Source organism: Neodiprion fabricii, chromosome 2 (assembly GCF_021155785.1).
Source record: "Neodiprion fabricii isolate iyNeoFabr1 chromosome 2, iyNeoFabr1.1, whole genome shotgun sequence".
Classification (NCBI taxonomy): domain Eukaryota; kingdom Metazoa; phylum Arthropoda; class Insecta; order Hymenoptera; family Diprionidae; genus Neodiprion; species Neodiprion fabricii.
This window is the reverse complement of record NC_060240.1, coordinates 36,289,678-36,310,668: the sequence shown is the minus strand read 5'-3', so window position 1 is coordinate 36,310,668 and position 20,991 is coordinate 36,289,678. Positions and strand designations below refer to the sequence as shown.

Below are 20,991 nucleotides of genomic sequence, written 5' to 3'. Positions count from 1 at the left end.
TTTACGCGAGAAGATAAGCCGAGGAAACTCACGCCACCCGTCTTTAATTGCTTTCCCTACTTTTTTCTCCCTGCTTCTCTTTCTCTCTTTCTTTCTTCCATGTACTCGAAAAAGAGAGAAAATACATACAACAGACGTAAAAATATACCGTGTTACATTAAATGAATAACAAAGCCAACCTGCGAGTATAAGACGATACATGTTCTACAGCCGTATAACGTCAGTAAGTTTTTTACCGGTCGACAGGTTAATACGTAGGCATTTAACGCATAATTTGTATCAACGTGCAACCGGAGATGGACGCGTTGTGTTAACTCGCACGCACGTCGAAAACACCTCGGAGCATGATCAATAACATGTTATGGATCCGTTAATAACTATCCGAAAAGTTGGAAAGAAAAAATGTTGTTATCGTACTAGATGTGATGATGATGATGATGATTGTATCGAAATTCCTGTCGATTTTAATGAATACTGATATTTATTTATTTACGCCGTTTCTTCATTCTCACATGTACCATTAATAATATACCCCTTATTGTAAAGTCGATTCGACGATAATACCGAGACTTGAGAGAGTATTATTTACGATTTAGCGTATCGACGGCAACAGTGTCATGTATACGTATGTACGTATGTGTTTCAAAACTGAACGTTTTCTATAAGCTAGAGGATAAATGAAAACATTATGGAATTCAAAAACAGGAATACCCGTGTTTCTGCGTAATTTTATACGTGTCGTTTAGTGAAAGCTGTTAATTTTAGCAACTGTGTCTAATTGTTGAGATGTAACTAAACGGCGCTGATCTAGGAAAAACGACATACGCGTAATACATATGTTATATTACGTGTAGAAAAAAGAAAGAAATATGAACAAACAAAAAAAATTGTAAAATATCCCGAGCATAGAGATCTGTGAATAAATCGAGTTGACCAGGATTATTGAAGACACAAATTTTGATAACAAAAATCAACCGAACCTCGAAACGATACGTTGCGGCATTACTTAATTCAATTCGATTACAAAATTTTCGTTAACGATTTCGAAATTGAGCAAGCGACGTTATATACGCGTATGTACACACACACATATGATTATGTATATATATATATATATATATATATATATATAATGATCGTTGCCTGGGGTGAAGTTTGTATAAACGATGATTAATGGCGACGCTGAAATGAAGTGCCATCACCTACGCGTACGTACATACAGGAATAGGAGGGCGACGGTGGAGTTGGGAAGAATCGCGGGGTCATTTCACTCTCGATTATCTGCTCCTCTACCGCCACAGCGTGATAATATACCTACAGAGTTGATAGTTGCATTCACATATTCGCTGTAATTATTCCACACTACATGATGAAGTTTTATGTCAAAATTTATTCATCTACACTTGTCCACTTCGCCATCAAAACTTGGCCAATTGCACGGTGTCCACTGGTGAGAGATTTCGAAAAACGATCAGAAACGTCACAGAATTCATCGGTTCATGGTAGAAAAATTAAGGCGGTATGAAAGGAGAAGAATCAAAATTCTAAGAAATATATTTTTCCGCGTATGTACTCGGTTCCAATGACCATTGTCGGTCATGAATGTACTTTTGAATACCGATTGATTCGGACTTTCATTTACAACGAGATACTCGAATTGCGAATATCGGTACGTACGCTTCGGTAGTAAAGTGAAAATTGTAATTGGGTCAGGTAAAAACGGTAAAGGAAAAGTCAAGTAATTTGTTTAACTATTTTTAGCGGCCAGCACGAGGGTATATGGCGTAGTAATAACCCGTGCCCGGTAGTCGATGGCGATTAACACCAGAACTATCCGATTTAGTTAACGTTGTAAAAGTAATTACATCATTGCGGGTTAAAAATACAACGTGAATTAGGAATGTTTAAATCAAATTGTAAAACCAGTCATTTTGACTGATCTGGATAGTTCTAGTGTTAGAAAGGGCATCGTCGTGTGTCTGGAGGTGTTAGGTAAAGGGTGTAGGGTGAAGGGTGAAGGTGTAGGTGCAGGTACTCGGCGCACTGCGCGTTCCGGAAAGAAGAAGGCAGTCGGCCGGTGGTCGCTTAGCTACGAAAGCTGTCCATTGGCCGAGGATCGTCGTTGGTTGTTTTCAAAGGTTAGGTTCAGCGACCTTAGCGCACTGACCCGTACCCGTACAGCGTAGGTAGACCGAGCGTAACTCTAACGTTCCGGTTGTCGACTAATTTCGAGAATGAAATTGACACGACGAGGGAAATACGCTCGGAAAAGATGACATTTTTCTTTCCGTCGCATTGAAGTTTAGTAACGCGTTGTCGTAACGATCAATGCCGAGGAAAAACGGTTGTTTCGCGATTTCAGAATAGCCTGAAACTCGGTAAACAGTTACGGAAAAAAACGCACTGATATTTGGAAATCTGATTACGAGTTCCTTAAAAATCCCTGTAAAATTAAGAAAACAGTGATTTTCTCCCCAATGTTTCGTTACGACAATGTTACCAACGTAAGACGAGCTCGCGATCGGATTCTTCTAATCGCGTCGACGTTATACCGCGAATAAACGAACGCCGTGCAAAGGATTGATTCTCATCGAAACTTTAATACGACAGGAAAGCTCCGACGTTGGCGCGATGGCGTGACAAACGAACGAAGTGAATGAAACGAACGAGGCGAGTGGAGTCGAGGATTTCGGATCACCCTGACTCGCGGGCACCGTTACAACGAGTTCAAGGGTCTTTCTTACAGCGAGCATTTATACCGCAAGGATCTCTAGTCTGCACCGAGGCCTTTGTCGCTTACGATCAACGTACCCCGTGTCTCCGCTACGCGTACAAAGTACCGTATAAGTGTATGCATGTATTACGGTAGTACGCGTGGCGATTTCGCAACGACCTTTTGCGTGTAACGAACCGTAGGATACTGTATTATTATAGGGGCAGCGTAGAAGGACACGAGCCTCGACATCGGTGCCTGGATCAGTTGAGATCGTAATATCGAGCAGCGGCGATGATTCAATTTTATTTAACGCGTTGGCGTTCTCCGTTCACGATAAAAACCGAGGCGACTTTGTTCCTTGACATTTGCGGAGAGACAAAATAATAACAACAACAACAACAACAACAATAATAATAATAATAATAAAACGACTACGATGTGACTTTCTTCGAATTCGTGAATTGTAATGAAATCGACAAAATCAGGTCAAGGGCCACGAGGTTGAAGTTAGTAACGTTATCGTAACGAAACATTGGGGAAAAAATTATTTTCTCAACTTTCAAGTGATTTTTAAAGGACTAAGATGTTTTATTACGGTTTACTGGATTACAGACAATTTCAAAATCGCGAAACGATAGTTTTTTATCTCGGCATGAATCGTTACGATGACGTTACTAACTACGATATGATCAAGGACCAAGGATCGTGAAATCGGCGTACCGAGACGAAAAATCATGCAGAGATTGAGGAGTGAAAATGGGGAATTTTTTTTTTGGTCGTCTTTTGGAGTATCCGGTGAACCTGCAGGCAGTTACCATCCGTATAACCAGACTGATTAACGATTCTCGATCAATTCGCTCGAGGTTTGATCGGTAAGCTATGTGTAATGCTATACGATACCAATATTGACTATATTCGCGTCAAGTGAATAATCTCCCTAATCGACAGTGTTTCAACTTTCGATCTCCCAGATTTTGCATTATCATCTTATACCGCAGCGAGTTTGAAATCAAAGTTGAATATCTTGCGCGCACCTGCGATATGAGGAAAGAAAGAAAAAAAGAAAAAAAAAAACGTGGACGTTGAGAAATTTGTCATTCGTTCGATTATCCTACGCACATGGTATACCATATTATACGCGCGTGAATATCTTACCGAACTTGCTCGACGACACGTAAATAGCTCCTCGTCGTTTTTTCCCCGATACGCCACAAGTTCGATAATGCGTACAATTTTTTCCATCTTCGATACGTTAGAAAGAAGAAGATGAAGAAGAAAAGAATGCAAGAAAACATGAGACTTAAAGCTATAGTCATAAACGTCTAGTATATGTATATATTTTCCCGAAAATACGGCAAAAAAGTTTACTCGACCACAATGATAACTTTTCCGACCTGAAAAGCGATAGTAGGAAAGTAAACGTTATGGTTGAGTTGGGAGTCAAGAATAATTTTCGACAGCTCTTGTAAGTCGTTATTTTCAATTAACATTGAAAATAAAAATGCAAATTAATGTTCGACGACCGTACTACGCGAGTATTTTCTCGTGTTGGATGTCAAAAAGATAGTTTACGGTCTAAAAAAAAAAAAAAAAAAATTCATGCTAAATGTGTGCTAAAATCGACTGCTCAATTTATTTATGACAAAAATCCAAACGGTTCCTATTTACACTTGTGCTAAAGTGCCCAATACTTTCGAGGCCTCGTTTTAGACGAGGAGCAAGAATTTTCTTCGTCCGCTCGAACGAAAATCGAAAAGTTTTTTCATTTGAAACACCTTAATAACCATCTTACATATACATATATATATATATATATTCTTACGGTAAAACGTAATGACGCAACTTCAAATCGACTAACTATTTACTGATTATACCAGATACGTAGATATGTACTTATATATGTATATATACAAGTTTGATAAACTGGATCTGCGCATTATTCGTAAACTAACGTATGTGTACAATAACGTATAATATGCCAGCCCATTGATATTCCGGCTTATCGACGCGTCGTTTATTATTTCTTCATTCATCTATAGTCGTAGATTTGATCAACAGATGCTATATTATAAGGAATCGTCGATTCGTTACGATATCAGTTTTTATATGAGATATATATTATACAGACATAACAGTGACTCAGGTGATGCGCGACGATCGATGTACATACATGGAGTACGAGTATCACACATGTGGCTTAATGTCGTTGATTGACGAAAATATGTTTACCAAGAGCGTTGAATTATATTTTATTTTGTTATTTTTTCTATTCAAACATTGAAAATACTACGCATCACCTCTCTCCCTTAAATATCTTAAAATTATACGAGTTATAGCCATGTCAACTTATCGCTGTACAGATACGCAATGTGTTATGTATGCTGCTTTGAAAATATTTATATAATATTTTTCCAAGCGATTCTACGTAGGAAGGTGTATTAATAATACGTATAACATTCGTTGGAACACCTCACCGCATACGTCACTTTAGCGATATATACGTTACGCGTATTGCGTGTTACAATTATTACGCTTTGCCAAAACATGTGTCACGTATACATGTATATATATAATAAAGCGAGAGAAAGATCGCGATCAACAAGACTTAATTGGTTTACCTATAAAATGTTGACATTTAATTTGTTGATGAAACAGGTCCTGTCGCGTGAAAAAGTGTTGAGAAAAGTTAGCATTTTTTTTGTAAACACTTCCGATCGAGATAAGCCCGAGTTGTGTTGGGAAATGAATTGATCGCCGCTGTGTAAATACAATGATACTTAATCTGCGTCGTTAAATTGCAACGTATGTGCTTAAAATTGGCGGAAAAAACAAGCTCTCGACGCCTATTAGAACGTCGCGGGCTTGACGGTGTGTATTTTCTGCTATGTTAGAAAAATGCAATAGAGAAAAGAAAGAGAAGAAGAAAAATAAAAATCATCGTTACTCGGGCGTGTCTGCATCGATGATGCAAATTTTCCACATTATTCAGTCCTGACTTCGGAATTTTTTGAAAAAATTAGATACAGTCAAGAGCCGATCGTCGTTACAAGATTGAAATTTCACGAGGCACAAACTCTATCTTTCGGTATAAAAACTTTTCATAAATTCATGTAGCGGTTCTATACATTACTACATACTTTTATGTATGCATGTATGTACATGTATTACACTGCAATCTGTCATTCCTCGGCTATTATTTACCCTACCACCACTACCGTTAAACAACAACCACTAGCACAGAAAAAATCCCAAATTTCACATGCGACCGGTCGGATTTTCAGCAGTTTAATCGAAAACCATTTAGACGCGTAGGAATCTCGCTGCGGTTTTTCGACAGCTGAGCGTATATCTTTTAATCGCCTCTCGTGCGCTATACGTACAAACATATTTATATAATAATAATAATTAATTACAAGAGTAGAAAATACACAGGCGATTATTTTAGCGATGACGCAACGCTCTCGCAGAAATCAACAAAAATTGTATAATAAAAATCTGTACCGTGTATTGCAATACGACGCGATACGATAAAGAAATACGTTGCAGACGATGAAAAAATTTCAAGAAAGAAAAATCGTTTCAGTTCAGATATACGTACGTATCAAGAGGATTGAACGGCACAATTGCAGTGAAGTTTGAAGCGAGTAATCGTCTAGCGTTATAACGACGCGACGAGCGGATGTGTAAAAACATGTAAGCTGCAGAAATACCCGGTACTTTTCATCTATCGCACCTTTTGTGTTCACCTTAAAAAATGTTTGCAACAGCAAGCTGTGGTAAATGTATCGCTTGAGAACGGATCCTTTACGCACGCGCACCGTTTACTCGTATAAACATATCACTGTAAGGTAAAACACGTTTCTCTTGTACTAATTCCTAACTGTGATACATTCGTAAATAAAAATTGGCAAAAAAAAAAAAAAGTAAAAAAAAAAAAGAAACACGTTTCATTGCGCGTGTGAACAAACGTCTCGTTTCGCAACGCACTTGTTGCACTCATTATACGCGTGTAACGTACATCGAGTATAGGTATAATTGTATCTGCATATATGATGCAGCAGGTTCGCCGCGTGAAATGCGTGTGGGTGCCATGCAATATCTTACATATGAATACACGCGTGTAGAGGTATAATGTAATACCTACGAAGTGAATTGGTCGCGTAAATTGCTGCGAGGACGTGGTACACGTGATAGGAACTTCGAGTTGAAGGAGGAATCGATAATCTCTCATTTTATCTTTCCCTTTCTCTCTCTCTCTCTCTCTCTCTCTCTCTCTGGCTCATTGTTTCTTTCTTTCTTTCTTTCCATTTCGAACGAAGGTCAGTACGCACGTAACGCAATATAATATAATATACGTATAATGTAAGTATACCTACATACATAAAAGCCACGCATGGGTTTGCGGTTCATGCGAGTGTGAATCACGAAGGATCCGCGTTGCCCGCGACTAATTTCTACCTCCATTAACGTGGTTTCTCTTTATCTCGGTAATATACGTTATAATAACGTAATTACGCTAACTGGGTCAAATCGATTTTACGAGTATATAATATACATATGTACCGTATACACATATATTTTATTTATATATATATATATATATATATATCATTATTCGACGGCCAGACCGCAGCATTTATGCAAATCATCGCGTCCCAGGCGGCTGCAAGTGCGATGATTACACACGTGTGAACCTGTCGTGTAAAAACACGTATGCAGGTATATACGTACATATTTATGCGTAACCTTGAAAAATTTAAGACGAGATTATTTGTATCGTTGCAAATAATTAATTTTTTCACATTCCTGCAATTTATAACGGCTAGACTTTGTTTTTTCGCTGCACCTTCGACAGCACGAAGGTCTTTTCAATTTTTTTCAAAAATTGCCGAGACGCGATCAGGCTACGAATTTTTTCCCTGCAACTTTACACGCTTGTAACGAGCAGGTATTATAAATAAATATTAATAATATAAATGGCGACGCGTAATTCTGCCGATTTTTTTTCCTGCTATCCATATATTGCAATACATTATAATCGTTTAAAAATAATCTTTCGTTCGTGTATAAATAACAATAATGCATGAAAGATTCGGCTGCGGAAGTTTTTCTAAGCACAATATTACATGCTCTTGGAATATTCTCATCGCGATTTTATTGCACCGCGCTAATGACAAGGGCGCGAAACTTGTTACGTACAGTTCGTTCACAACGACCGATAAGACGGGAGAAAAATTAGTAACAAGAATCGTGAATCACGATGATAAAACGCGTAGACTTGAGATCGAAACGTTATTTCCAAAAAATTAGAATAAGATAAAAATTCAACTAAAATAAATATAAATTGCGAAAGATTTTTACTACCGTTTTAAAACCGTCAAAGGAGTTTATCTATTTAAATAGAGTTTGTACAGATATTGGCTAAATCGCAGATGTTCGTTATCCACCCCACTTTCTTCTATCCAACGAATAATAAAAGAAATTAAAAAAAAAAAATAACAAATAGGAATAAATAAATCACATAACAATTGCACCGCGCGCTTAATGATTACATCGATGACGTTCCTCGTCGCACGTGTATATACGTACACCCACATCCTATACATACGATACACCAATCGTTTTCCAAACGTGCGGTACAATATGAGAAACAAAGCACTCGTTGACATAAGCCAGCGTATAATGACGCCGTAGGCGTGAAACAAAGGCTAGTTATGACTGAAACTCGTCTTTAGCGGTGTCGGGTTAGAGCGAATAGAAAGAATCGCGCGTGTCTGAGGAACGGAGGGCCGGATAATTAAACAGGTTTCGTCATTGTTGTATTTATTGTCGGTATGTCGTGTTATCGGGTATTGTTTTGTTTACAATATCCAGGTATACGCGTACACACGCATACGCAGGAATTTGCCAACTTATTGTTATGACTGAATATTTTATCACAGCGTACTATCGTATCGCTAATTAATTAGAGAATTAATAAAATCTACGCTGTATACAGTAGCCACACATACACACGCGAATACAACTCATGTTTTACGTCTATCCTCGACTCGTTATACTCGCCACTCGTATCACAAACGATCCTCGCATTCGTCGTTAATTCCACAGCCTCGGTGACCCAGTGATACACATATACAACACGTTATATACGCATGATGCGCGTGCGTATGTATAACGTGATAAATAAATTCGCGGTAATCAAGTCTCGCAGGGTTGCACGTGCCTAATATCTTTCTCTTCTATTCCCGCGATTGAAATTAAACGAGAAGATCGTCGCGACTTGAATTATACGAAAGGTATAGAAAATTATTGAATTACATATTGAAGAATATGCATGTATGTATGTATGTTTATACACACGCACACGCACGTATATATACACTGTGTAAAACGTGTGTTAAACGTATCTGGCTTTGTGTTTCTTTTATCTGGCAGAGAACAAATTCCAGGCGTATATACCCACACATACGTTATGCGTTTGTACCTACAATACGCGTTATTCGCAAAGCGTTTCGACGTGCAATATAACATTACACGCGCCGTCGCTCGGCATAAAGGGACAAAGAATTTCATTCTTTCAGCGAAATACCTACACTTGTTAAAATTCATTATGCGGGTTATACGCGTGCACGTAACGCGCAGCATATTATACGTATAACGCAAGAGTATAAAATAGTTGGTGCACACGTGTGAAACCGATTAGAGTTGAACGTTTCTTACTGTTTTTCGTCTCTATACTTTATATCGCTCATTCTCTATTTTATCGACGATGAAAATCGTGCAGCGAGGTTTTAATTTCCATAAAGCCAAAACTTAAACAGTCAGAAATTAAACCTTCTTATTGTCGGAGACAAGTGAGTAAAAATACGTGCTGTAATTAATAATTTCTAAATCAACGTTCCGCACTTTTCTCGACGACGATAAATTCGTCACGCGTGTAATACGCGCATGATATATTTATACTCTGCGAAATCATCAGTTTCATAATATTTTTATGAGAAGGGAAACGAACAAACAAAATAAAAAATTGATCACCTACCAGGCGGATTACGTTGTATCCAGAATGCGTCCGATGCGGTGATAAAAAGCACTCGATTTACCAACACTATGTCTATATATATATATATATATTATTAAAACTCGTCTGTAAGACCGCGAATTTGAAAACTAAATTCAACCAACTACGCACGTTGTTACAATTGTCAGTACCTGTAACGTATACCCAACGACAAATCTTGACTCAGGCGTGGATAATAAGCGTAGAGTGTATAGGAGGTACGTTTCAGGTGTGCCTGTGATATCTGTTATCGCAGGGAGAGTAAGAGAGAGAGAGAGAGAGTTTAGAATCACTTTTTCACGAAGCCCGCGTCCCGTGGGCTGGCAGTACAATTGGCAACTGACGTTACTGACGTTCGGCAGAGTCTCGCTCGGCCGAACCACGCGTATTTCGCTCGGCTGTGACCAATCAGCTGATAACCACGTGCTCGCCTCCACTCCGCAGACTGGGTGTGAGAGAGAGATAGAGAGAGAGAGAGAGAGAGAGAGAGAGAGCTGCTTGTATTTTCTCTCCCTCCTCTCCGCGCCGCGGTGAACTGCTTACTTTTAAGAGAGAAAAACCGATCTCCGCCCGCGGCTTGCAGACCTCTCGATGTTGTCTGAACAAAGAAAAACCGCCGCGCGGTTGTCATGCGACGTATGACGACGACGACGACGATGATGCAAGTGCGTGTACATAATCTAACACACAGATACGTACGCGGATTATAACAGGATATAATTTCGTCAATTACAGTAGCTGCGACATGTGCAATATATATTACGTTGCATAGATTATGCTTCGACGAGTGTGTGCCGCGTTTTCTTTCTACAAACTTGTACATACTTCCTCGAATCACGATACGTATCTAGCTTTTACATGTGTGTACATAGTTCATACGGTATAATGCCTGAAAAGCTGACGAAGAAAGAATTTAGAACGCGTATTGTAAATCGTCTATTTTCATTCGGTTTAGCGGAATTGATCAGTTCATTCGTAGGAACGACGATCGTGATATTGAAATTTCCAAGTGCTAAAGGAACGGTTGAAAACTATTACGTTGATACGAAGGTGACGAGAGACTCTGGTGCAGTCTAGCCGTTTGTTTAACTTTGAACTTGAGAAAAAAAAAAATCATCACACATCACTGTTGACCTAGTATTGTACACGTATTACGCGTACTTCGCGCGGAACGCTGTCAGTATTTGTGTTTATACATGTACACATGTACATGTTACATGTTAAAAACGTGTATAACTGGTTTAAATGGCATATATCTATGTATATATGTATGTGTATATATACATACATATAGGTACATAAATACTAAATACTTGTAATGGAAAATAAACTTGAGCAACCGCGTGCGTTGAGAATGAAAAAAAATTTGTCTCTTTCATAGAAAACCTCGACAAGAGTCTACCTGTAATAATGTGAAGTAGGTATACCAATTACATGCCACCGAGCCACGGCTTTCTCGTAACCGTTTTCCATTGTATGTACAGTTTTCTCCGAAGTGCGCAAGTATTATAGGTACATGTATAATAGAATGTAGATGCATAATAGATTCGCCGCCCTCAAGGTTGCGCGCTGAACACACAATTCCACGACTGCTTTCACACCGTCGCGAGTGAGCTTTATTCGTATTGTTGTAAAAGTTATATTGTATTATACAAATGGCAGCCTGCGGCACATTTATGTCAGTATGTATACGCAATTATACAACAGGTACATGTAATACACGTGTACTTTGTATTGTGGAAAATTTATGTAATTACAAGATTTACGGATAGATATACAATGGGGCATTCCATGACATCTCTATCAAGATTCTACATCGATTTCTCAGATTGTTTTTATAATTTTTTTTTTATTAAAGTACATCACGAAAAATCCAATCTCAATTTTTTTTTAGATTTCTTCGACCCAGAATATCTGAAGTGTGATTTAAAAACTTGAAACAAGAACCCCCACTTTGTAAGAACTGAAAAATTTCAGAAAACTTATGAAGTATAACAAAATTTTTGACACCTATTAAAATATGGAGATTTTATGACTAATATAATACATACGTATATATATATGTGTGTGTGTGTGTGACATATGTGTGTACATGGACGTATTAATTAACGCGATGTGGAAGGAGAGAAAAGTTTTGCTGACCTTACCAAATGTGGTAAAAGCATTAATGTCTTTCTTTGATTCAAAGTAATACGTACACATACATACACATATATGATCCATCATTTGACTCAACGTGAACCAGTGATCGAGGGAAAAAGAAAAAATTTCATCGATAAGTGAACTCAAATTCGTTTCAATGGAAAAAAAAATGAACCTGGTAAAAACACATTTCTTTCGCCATATTTGGTAACAGTGAACAAAATGCTGCGTGTATATTTATTTTCTTTTTCGTAATGGACTTTGACACAGCAGATGACAGAAGATAAAAAAAAAGGTTATCGTGCGTGTACCTACATATTGATAACGAAGCAAATGAGCGGTGAAAAAAATTTGCGATAAAATTTGCGCGCACTGCGTGATTCACCTCCGACATTGAGATATGCATCTATTTATACATATGTATAACTTATGTACATTATTCTATCTGCGAGACGCCCGGTTTGTTGCTGTAAAGATTTCGCAAGCTTCGACGCGCGTGTATAGTGTCGAACACATCGATACACCTGTTGAGGGAAGAAGAAGAGAAGATGGAAAAAACGACCCACCTGGCAATCGCGGAGGAAAATTTTCAGCTTTTCGACAATAAAAATAAAAATGCAGCTTAAAAAATGATTAAGTATTTCATATATCATAAATCATGTTTATTGCCATTTCGTATTTTGGATTCAAGAGAAATTTTGTTTCCTTTCAGGCCGTATTTTCCTTTCTTTATATTACACGTTTCATCCGAAACGATTACTGTTAACGAATTCTCTTGCAGCCTCCTTGTTGTGCCTGTAAGTATCATGAATTCCTACCGTTGAACGATAACAAATTGAAAAATGTATAATACGCACGGACTTGCTTATCGACCGCCCCGCAGTCTGCACCGTCACTCACGTTTCCTTCACTTTGGTAATTATTGAGCTTATCAACAGCTGATCGTATCGCGGACGGACTTTTGTATTCGTTATGCAACCGGCGATCCAGAAAAATCGGTACGTAGGTACTTTCGACCGTTATAACGTATCGCAACAAAGATGACGAAAGCCGCGATACCTTATCGATTATACGTGTGTGTATGCATACGTGATATTCGCACACCCGTTATAAGAAATTGAAATTTTCCTAAATGTCGTTACTGTTTCTATAATAGTACTCTGCGTATTAGACAACGTTAATTAGGCTGGCCGCAAATTTTGGAGAAAAAACCAATTCCATTACGTTTCCAGGTTTTCCAGGACCTAACGATAAGAAAGTTACTAAAACCTAAATCGTGTAGCCTATTAACTTTGTATTCGGTTGAAATTCAAGTCAAATTCCAAAAAAAAAAAAAAAATTCCCAGACATTTCCAGGTATTCCAGGTGTCTGGGAACCCTGATAACGCTTTTGCGGATTACGAACGGATGATCCCTCTTATTTCATTAATCATCGGGGTGATAAACTTGTGTCTCGCGTTACGAAACCTTTTTTCTTTTTGCACTGTATCTTCGAACCTGAAAGAAAATCCCGATATGTTGCAGTTGATGCATCGAGCTTTGCACTTAATGCATCTATACAATTACAATTGTTATTATAATAATATCAAGAATCGAAAATCTATATCTGACATTATTGCAACTTGTTTCTTTATAGACTTCTTTTATTCGTGTCGTAGACACAGACTGTAAGCAATCGCGAACATGATCATCATCATGACCATGACGATGATCTGTAGAATGAAAATAACATCGCGCTTATGATAGATAAAAAAGAACGTTCTGAATTTGAAACAGCCAAAGCATTCTCAAGTCCAACCGCGGTACACAGAGCTTATAAAAATCAATTTTCAAACTGTTCGGGCCGTCGCATATATATATATTTAGCAACATCGAGTTTACACGCATCCCGAAATAGGTATTTCAGAGATTATAGCCTGCACGCAACGGCCACGTGGCCCAGTTGTATTTGCGAAGTGCTGACAAAACGGGGATTGCATATACGTATAAATATACATATACATACCGTGGAACGGAAAACCGAGACCGCTGACGAAAGAATTGGATTAAACGCATCGTCGTGAGTTCGAATAAATTCGGATACGGAAAGAAAAAATTGCACGAAAGAGGCTGACGCGCAAAACGTGCTGCAAAGTATTTTACCTTATTTTAAAGGTTAAAAACTGTTTGCTTTAATTAAAGATTCGAAAGTATAATTACACATGCCTCGGGTTAGCTTTAATTAACTCGCCCCTTGGCAATCATTATGCGCAAAGTGATTTGTTTCCAACGAGTACAACGAATTTGAAAATAATCTCGCGATGACCGGCCTTTGAATGTAAAATAAAAGAATTTTGAAATAAAAGATAGGATGTCTGAGCGTTAGGCTTCGAATTTAAAGTGGAATCAGCGATAAAATTACCAAAAATACGTTATATCGTATTTACAAATAAGTTGGTGAATTTACATTGAATTGAAATATATGTATGAAAGTAAAAAAATTAATTAGCGTTTCGTGATTAGATGGATGTAATAATTTTAGGATCAAGAACAAAATAATCACTTCCGATATCTGTTTAAACTTTTATAGAAATAAAAAATTTTATTCGTTCACGCTATGTGATTAAGTGCGTTTAATTACTTTTTGTCCAATAATAATAAACATACCTATTATGATATATTTATTCTGGAACGGACTTGTTTGTTGTGCAGAATTCTGAAACTTTGATAATGAGAAAATATGCGATAGTATATTTCGATGGAAATTGTAATAAGTTCTCTCCGCCGCAATAAGTGTTATAATTTAGGGCGTCTTGATAAAATACTCAGGGAAACGACATTCGACACGCGTTTCAACCGTACCTACACGTGATAAAAAGCAGCATATGCAGAGGCAGACACAAGGCTTGTATTACAGGACTGCAGACGTTATCGATTCGGGAACTCGGTTCACTATGAATTATTATGCCCATAATTAGCACAATGTTTATCCGCACGTATATGTATACACATATACCCAAGCAGAACGAGATAATCGCTGCGTCTCGTATGTATAATTTACATACACAATATATATATTTATATTTATATCTCTGTACAACGCACGCGCGATAATAACATTTTAAACTGCGTAAATGTGTAAAAAATAGTTGACGATAAGTATAATAATAGTGTGCGTGTGTAACCTTGCGTATAATGAAATTTACATGATATCTGCACCCGCACATTTTTCTCGCGTATCTATCACACATGCATGTAACATACATATGAATACTTTATAACGTGTGTGTATATATGTACACACATATATGTATATATATATATATATATAAAGTGAGATTACCGGACGTGAGTTAATTGCGGCTATTGCGCATACGACAAGTTACTGATATCAATTATTTTTCACATACAACAGTAAAAAAAAAAAAGAAAACACGTTCCAATTGCAGCAGCCGAGACAAAGAATATTTTGCAGTCGTGTTACGTATACGCTGGGGAGGAAAAGATGCACGGTATAGTACAGATTTATAAGAAAAAAATGTAAGTAAAAACTAAAAGGAAGAAACGTAGACGAGAATAAGAAAAATAAACAAAACGATTTTACATTGCGTGCGTGTATATAATTTGTTAGATACTACTCTGTATATGTGTATGTATGTATGTACAATAGATAAGAGACGAGACGAATTGCAGCTTTTCGCGGATGAACAGTTTCCCCGATATATAGATCGCGTAAATCGTCTACGTGACGTGCCTTCCCTCCGAGTTTATAAGAAAATGGCTTTACGGTCCGCACAACGCGATGAGACGTAAATTAATGATCCGTCCATTTCTAGTTTGCCGCTCGTTTAGTATCCTAATATTTACCGAAACGAAGTCAACATCGATCCCAATTTTTTTGTATTTTTTATTTATTTATTTTTTTTTTAACTATTCTCTCGTTTAGTCCACGAGCCTACGTGTCGATTGGCACGTAATTTCATTTCGATTGAAAAATAATGTGTAACGTAGTAGCGCAATTTGCGCAAATAATCTATTACGTACGGTAGGTACACACAAGATATATCTACAAACAAGCAAGAAAATTTATACGATATATGACATAAACGGTAATTTCCAGGCTTTTTATATCATGGGCGTATAATTGTACGACTCGACTCTCGTATACATATATATATATATACACACATTATATATACATATGCATGGATGCATACCAATATATGCACTTGTAGTGTACCGACCGTCGTACGGTTTTCTGATCTGATTTCATCCCGCGTTGAGCCAATTATTCTGCTCGTGTCACAGCTATTGCAACACATTTGCATGTGTGGAATGAAGTGTGAAGAAGAAAAAAAAAAAAAGATACTCAAACCTGACCGAGAATTTCATCATAATTGCAGGCAGCAGATATAGATCTTTCAAAACTCGATGTGTAGAATTTAGTGTAACATAACTGTATTAGATTTTCAAAATTGAGGAAAGAAATTTCTTAAAGGTATGTTTAAAAAGTGTACAATCAACGAGATATTGAATATGCCTTTTCATTTCCTTTCTTTCGAACTATAATTGTAAACGGCGAGAGTCAGTCCCTATGATCCTTATTTTTTGACACTCTCCTTTATTACAAATGTGTGTACAACTATTATTATACGTAGCTCCGCTGCATGTATATATTATTATCATCATTATCGTCTCGACACATACATGGGAATGCAGTCCTCAATTGAGATTGAATGAACAATCAACCTGAAACCTTAGAACAATGACAATCGGGTCAGTTTGAAAAAGAACGATCAAACCTTGATTTTTACGTAATTGAACGAACACACTGCAAGCACTTGTATTATATATATATATATATATATGTGTGCAAATATATACTCGAACTCAAGATTATTGATCCTATATGACCTAGTTGTCAGTCGACAAGCCAAGACGAAATTAACGTCTTTCTTATATCACGTATTAATTATTATACGTATTCGTGTGGTGAAAATTTAGTGGCTGTATTTTCATCTTTTACTTCACGTTGAAAGAGAACAATAATTATTTTTCCATACATTTGCAAAGGAGAGATATAGAGAGATAGCGAGTAAGAATTGTTTGCGAATTTTTGTTCGAATAATACCGCGAAGATTAATATATCCCCTGCGGCAATTAAGATTATAAAAACCGAGGAATCGTATAACAACGACGTCTTTGAAAAGCTCATTAAAAGGTTAATCACGAGAGAGCAGAACGCGCCCGACGATCGTATTATTTTCTGCTCAACCAAGCCCCGATGCACACACGGATGCATCGCGAAGCCCCGGGGTCACGCCTCGACCCTGGTTTTGCTTTATTTCCACTCTCCACCCCTTCGGGCAGAAAGCTCGCCGGCTTCGTTCGACAATTTTCAACCTCCTCGAGTGTCTTAACTCTTGCCGGAAAATTCAAACGTGTTGTAAGTAGGTATATTACGCATTGTAGCGCGTATACAGCCAGGTATACGCATATAATATACTTGTATAATATATATATCTGTTCGAGGGAAAGTGCAAGCATAAAAAAAAATCGGCACGAAGTCGTATGAAAATGAAAAGAAAATTTACGTCCAAGTCGGAGTTGTGCAACAGCAGCTGCATCCTCTTTTCGCCAGACTTATATACGCGGGCCAATAACCTCCGCGTCTACCGCGTCTCCGGAGTTCATAGGTACGTAACGTACGTACGAACGTAGTATACATGGGAGGATTATTTATGAGTCTGACAATACGTCGCAATGACGTATTATGTCAACGGAGGTACACGACTAACATCTGCACCCGTGGATTGCGCACACACAATATATAATATATATGATCATACGTGTCACGCATTGGAAGAAGGCACTGCATGTGTACATATACGTAGATGCATGCATGCAAAAATATCTGACAGCGAATTTTAACAGCAATTTATCTTCAACATTTGTGCGGAGAAAAATTTTGTGCAGAGAGATTTGATTTGGCAGAGTTGTACAAAATGCATCGTCAACTTCTTTACAATGTTCGAAAGAGTTTTTCTTTCTTCTTGTAATATAAGAACAATCGAGCCGCCTCAATTAAATTATAGGATACTTAAACGATGTGTAGCAATTAAGGGTGTAAGTATAACAATTGTGATCGGAACGGCATTCCGATATATATTATATAATTATACCAATATATTTTCTGTGTTTCACTGCATTTAATTCATTATCAAAGAACCCTTTTATTTTCTTGTTACTCGAAGTTACAATATGTATACGTATGTACGCATAAAACACACTTTTGTTGAAATAAAAAGTTTTTTTTCGTTCGTACCACCCGAAATGTTAGTGTTTGAAAGAAAAGGATTCGCCCGAAAGATGAGGTCTCCAGCTCAAGTCTAACAGGTCGGTCCTTATGTTTCCATTTCCTGTTTGTTTAACATGGAAAAGTTTCACTTATCGTTAAAAGTTAAAATATCCGTAAACTAATTATTGTTTTTCAATATCATGCGTAGATCTTTACAGCTGATTCTACGAGCTTTCCAAATATCTATAACGAAGTACAGTTATCATCGTTAGGACACATATTGCACGTATTACAGTCATCTAAAAACTACCGATTTTTATCGAAAAAGAGAAAATCGGTAGTTTCTTAATGATGATGACTATGCTTTGTTATAGAGGTTTGGAAATCATGAAAAATTAGCTGCAGGGATCTATTCGTGAATTTGAAAAATATTAAATACTTCACGAGTATTTTAACTTTTACCGGAAAGTGAAATTTTCCCATGTTAAATGAATAGGAAATAAAAATTAAAAAGCGACCTGTTAGACTTGAGCTAAAGAGCTCGTCTTTCGGGAGGATTTGTTTTTCCATCGAACACTTACATTTCAGAGAGTAAGAGCAAAAAAGACCTTTTTTTAGAACCCGTCCTAAAATATATATTACAGGTACATCGATTTCGTAAAATTTCATTCCGTTTTCACGAAACAAAAATAATCCGTGAAGTCTTCGTGGAAACTGAATAGATGAACCATATAACGTGAAAAAAAAAACATTTCACTGCGATTGTGATCCGAATTGTAAAACAAAAAAATTTCCCTGACATGGAAAATACAACTGCCAAATCTGTATATAACAACGAGACAAATATATGAATAAACATTCGAAGAGAACCTTCATCCAAATATTCGGAAAAAATAATTAATGCACCGACAAAAGAGTTTATTCATTGTTAACAAACGTATATTAGGATACAGCGAAATGAATTTTTCGTTATTATTATCAAATTTTATTTCAACCAAATATAATTTGTTAACCGTTAACAAATTTCCACCCATCATTATTGAGCTCGGTGTCAGCTAAAATTTGATAATAACAACAAAACATTTAGGTATTTCATTACATCCAGATATACGTCTCTTGACAAAAAATAAAATTGTTTCTCATTGATGATAAGTATAAAAGACGCGGTATAAGAACTGTAATAAAGAAGAGTTGAAATACGATACGTACGATTTTTCCAAACATCACTTGCTCCGTATACAATTTTAACAACTCGGCATTACGCAACCCGGCTATATAATATTCGAACAATTATGCGCAAACTTCAGGTGTGTGATGTTCACACATCCGAAGATTATACCTTGCTCATCGTACATATATATACATACATACATATATATGTAAGGTCTGCACAATTTATGTATAATTGTATACCTAATTGAACGAATTACAATTCTTACAGACTGCTTGGCAACAGCGGGCTACAACGGCTACCGTGATAAATTGATTACATATCGCGCCATCACCAGCAGACTTCAATTCTGCGTATTTTTTCACCTGTCAATGGCGCTGGTAAAGCAGCGACAATAATTCGCGCTAATTACTGTGTGTATATGTGTATGTTACTTATAAATTATTCCCTCGATATCCCGTAACTTCCAAACTGTCAATATTATACAACAAGTGCATTATTCAAGTGAAGAGACATTTCCTCGCTCGGGATTATTGATCCGCTAGTTGAAAGAAAAAGAGTAAATAATTATTATCATCACGATTGAAAAAGCCTAAAACAAAATTGTCAGACTTGATGATTTCAATGATGCCGGAATTATTAATTTATACGTACAGGAATATAAGGTATGTAAAACGGAACAATGTATGTACGATATTAGAGGTCAGAAGTTTTTCATACCGCGGGATCGAAGAAGAAAAAAATACATAAGTTCCTGCGCTGAAATCTAAACAACCCGCTCGACAGAAATTTCTGTCGAGAGAGAGAGAGAGAGAGAAAACAGTGGATAAATAAATAGAGAAACGGAAAGGTGACTTGTGGATACCTCGTCCGAGTATAAATATAATACGTAAAGTACGCACGAACCTCGCAACCTTGGCTGAGAAACATAGATTTGGTATTTTTAGTACACAAGTTCAGGTGCAAAGTTAAACTACGAACAAATTAGCTTACGCGATTTTGACACCCACGCTCGCGTCTCGAGACTGCTTTTTAAACTTCAATTTTTACCTTACGCCCGCCTAAATTTAGACACGGATGTATAAAAATGTAAATATGCGCCTAATTTTCGACGTAAAGCGCAATTAGTCGATCCTCCGAGTTCTAATCACGCTGTATCGATCTCAGTGGATTCATTATCGATACAAGTGAATTCGAAAATATTCTGATCAATTATTAATTACTATCGCTTTTAATAGTAAGGTTCGATTCAATTTAATTTATAGATTCTAATTAATTCGGAAGGATCTGCGCATACGTACAAATCTTTTAAACATCGTTCGAATGAAAAACACGTTCAATCCAATGTACAGTTGAATAAATTCTCTCGTTATTTTAAGATACAAAACAATTATTCAATCTCAATTTCCTTCACAAACGAATAACTTTAATCGAGAAGTTCATCGACCGATTTACTTCACCTGTTTAATTTGGACTGACAATGAACTCGCTAAATTATTTCCTCGTTAAATGGCGAAAACGAGTGACAGCAAAGACTCAGGGAGACGAATTCGCAACCGCGAGAGTGTTAATCTCGGATAGAGTCAATTCCCATTTCCGGTTCCCGGTTACCCTGCAGCTCGTCTCGT

At 37.1% G+C, this 20,991-nt stretch overlaps 2 protein-coding genes across 5 annotated transcripts in view; one reads left to right on the top strand and one right to left on the bottom strand.

The window, feature by feature from the left end:
* Positions 1-20,991, top strand: part of LOC124174900 (uncharacterized aarF domain-containing protein kinase 5) — a 67,819-nt gene that overhangs the window by 29,515 nt on the left and 17,313 nt on the right. Inside the window, exon 1 of one of the 2 annotated variants that reach the window (XM_046554525.1) lies at positions 19,497-19,501. The exons of the other annotated variant lie outside the window; for it this stretch is intronic. The gene's annotated coding sequence lies outside the window, so the exon portion shown is untranslated. Of the gene's footprint in view, positions 1-19,496; positions 19,502-20,991 lie in introns of those variants that run through there. 2 annotated transcript variants of the gene reach the window in all.
* LOC124174911 (tumor protein p53-inducible nuclear protein 2) overlaps positions 1-20,991 on the bottom strand; it is a 56,903-nt gene that overhangs the window by 22,559 nt on the left and 13,353 nt on the right. The window contains exon 1 of one of the 3 annotated variants that reach the window (XM_046554552.1): positions 9,756-10,126. The exons of 1 other annotated variant lie outside the window; for it this stretch is intronic. The gene's annotated coding sequence lies outside the window, so the exon portion shown is untranslated. Of the gene's footprint in view, positions 1-9,755; positions 10,127-20,991 lie in introns of those variants that run through there. One more of the 3 variants, XM_046554550.1, reaches the window with a different exon arrangement.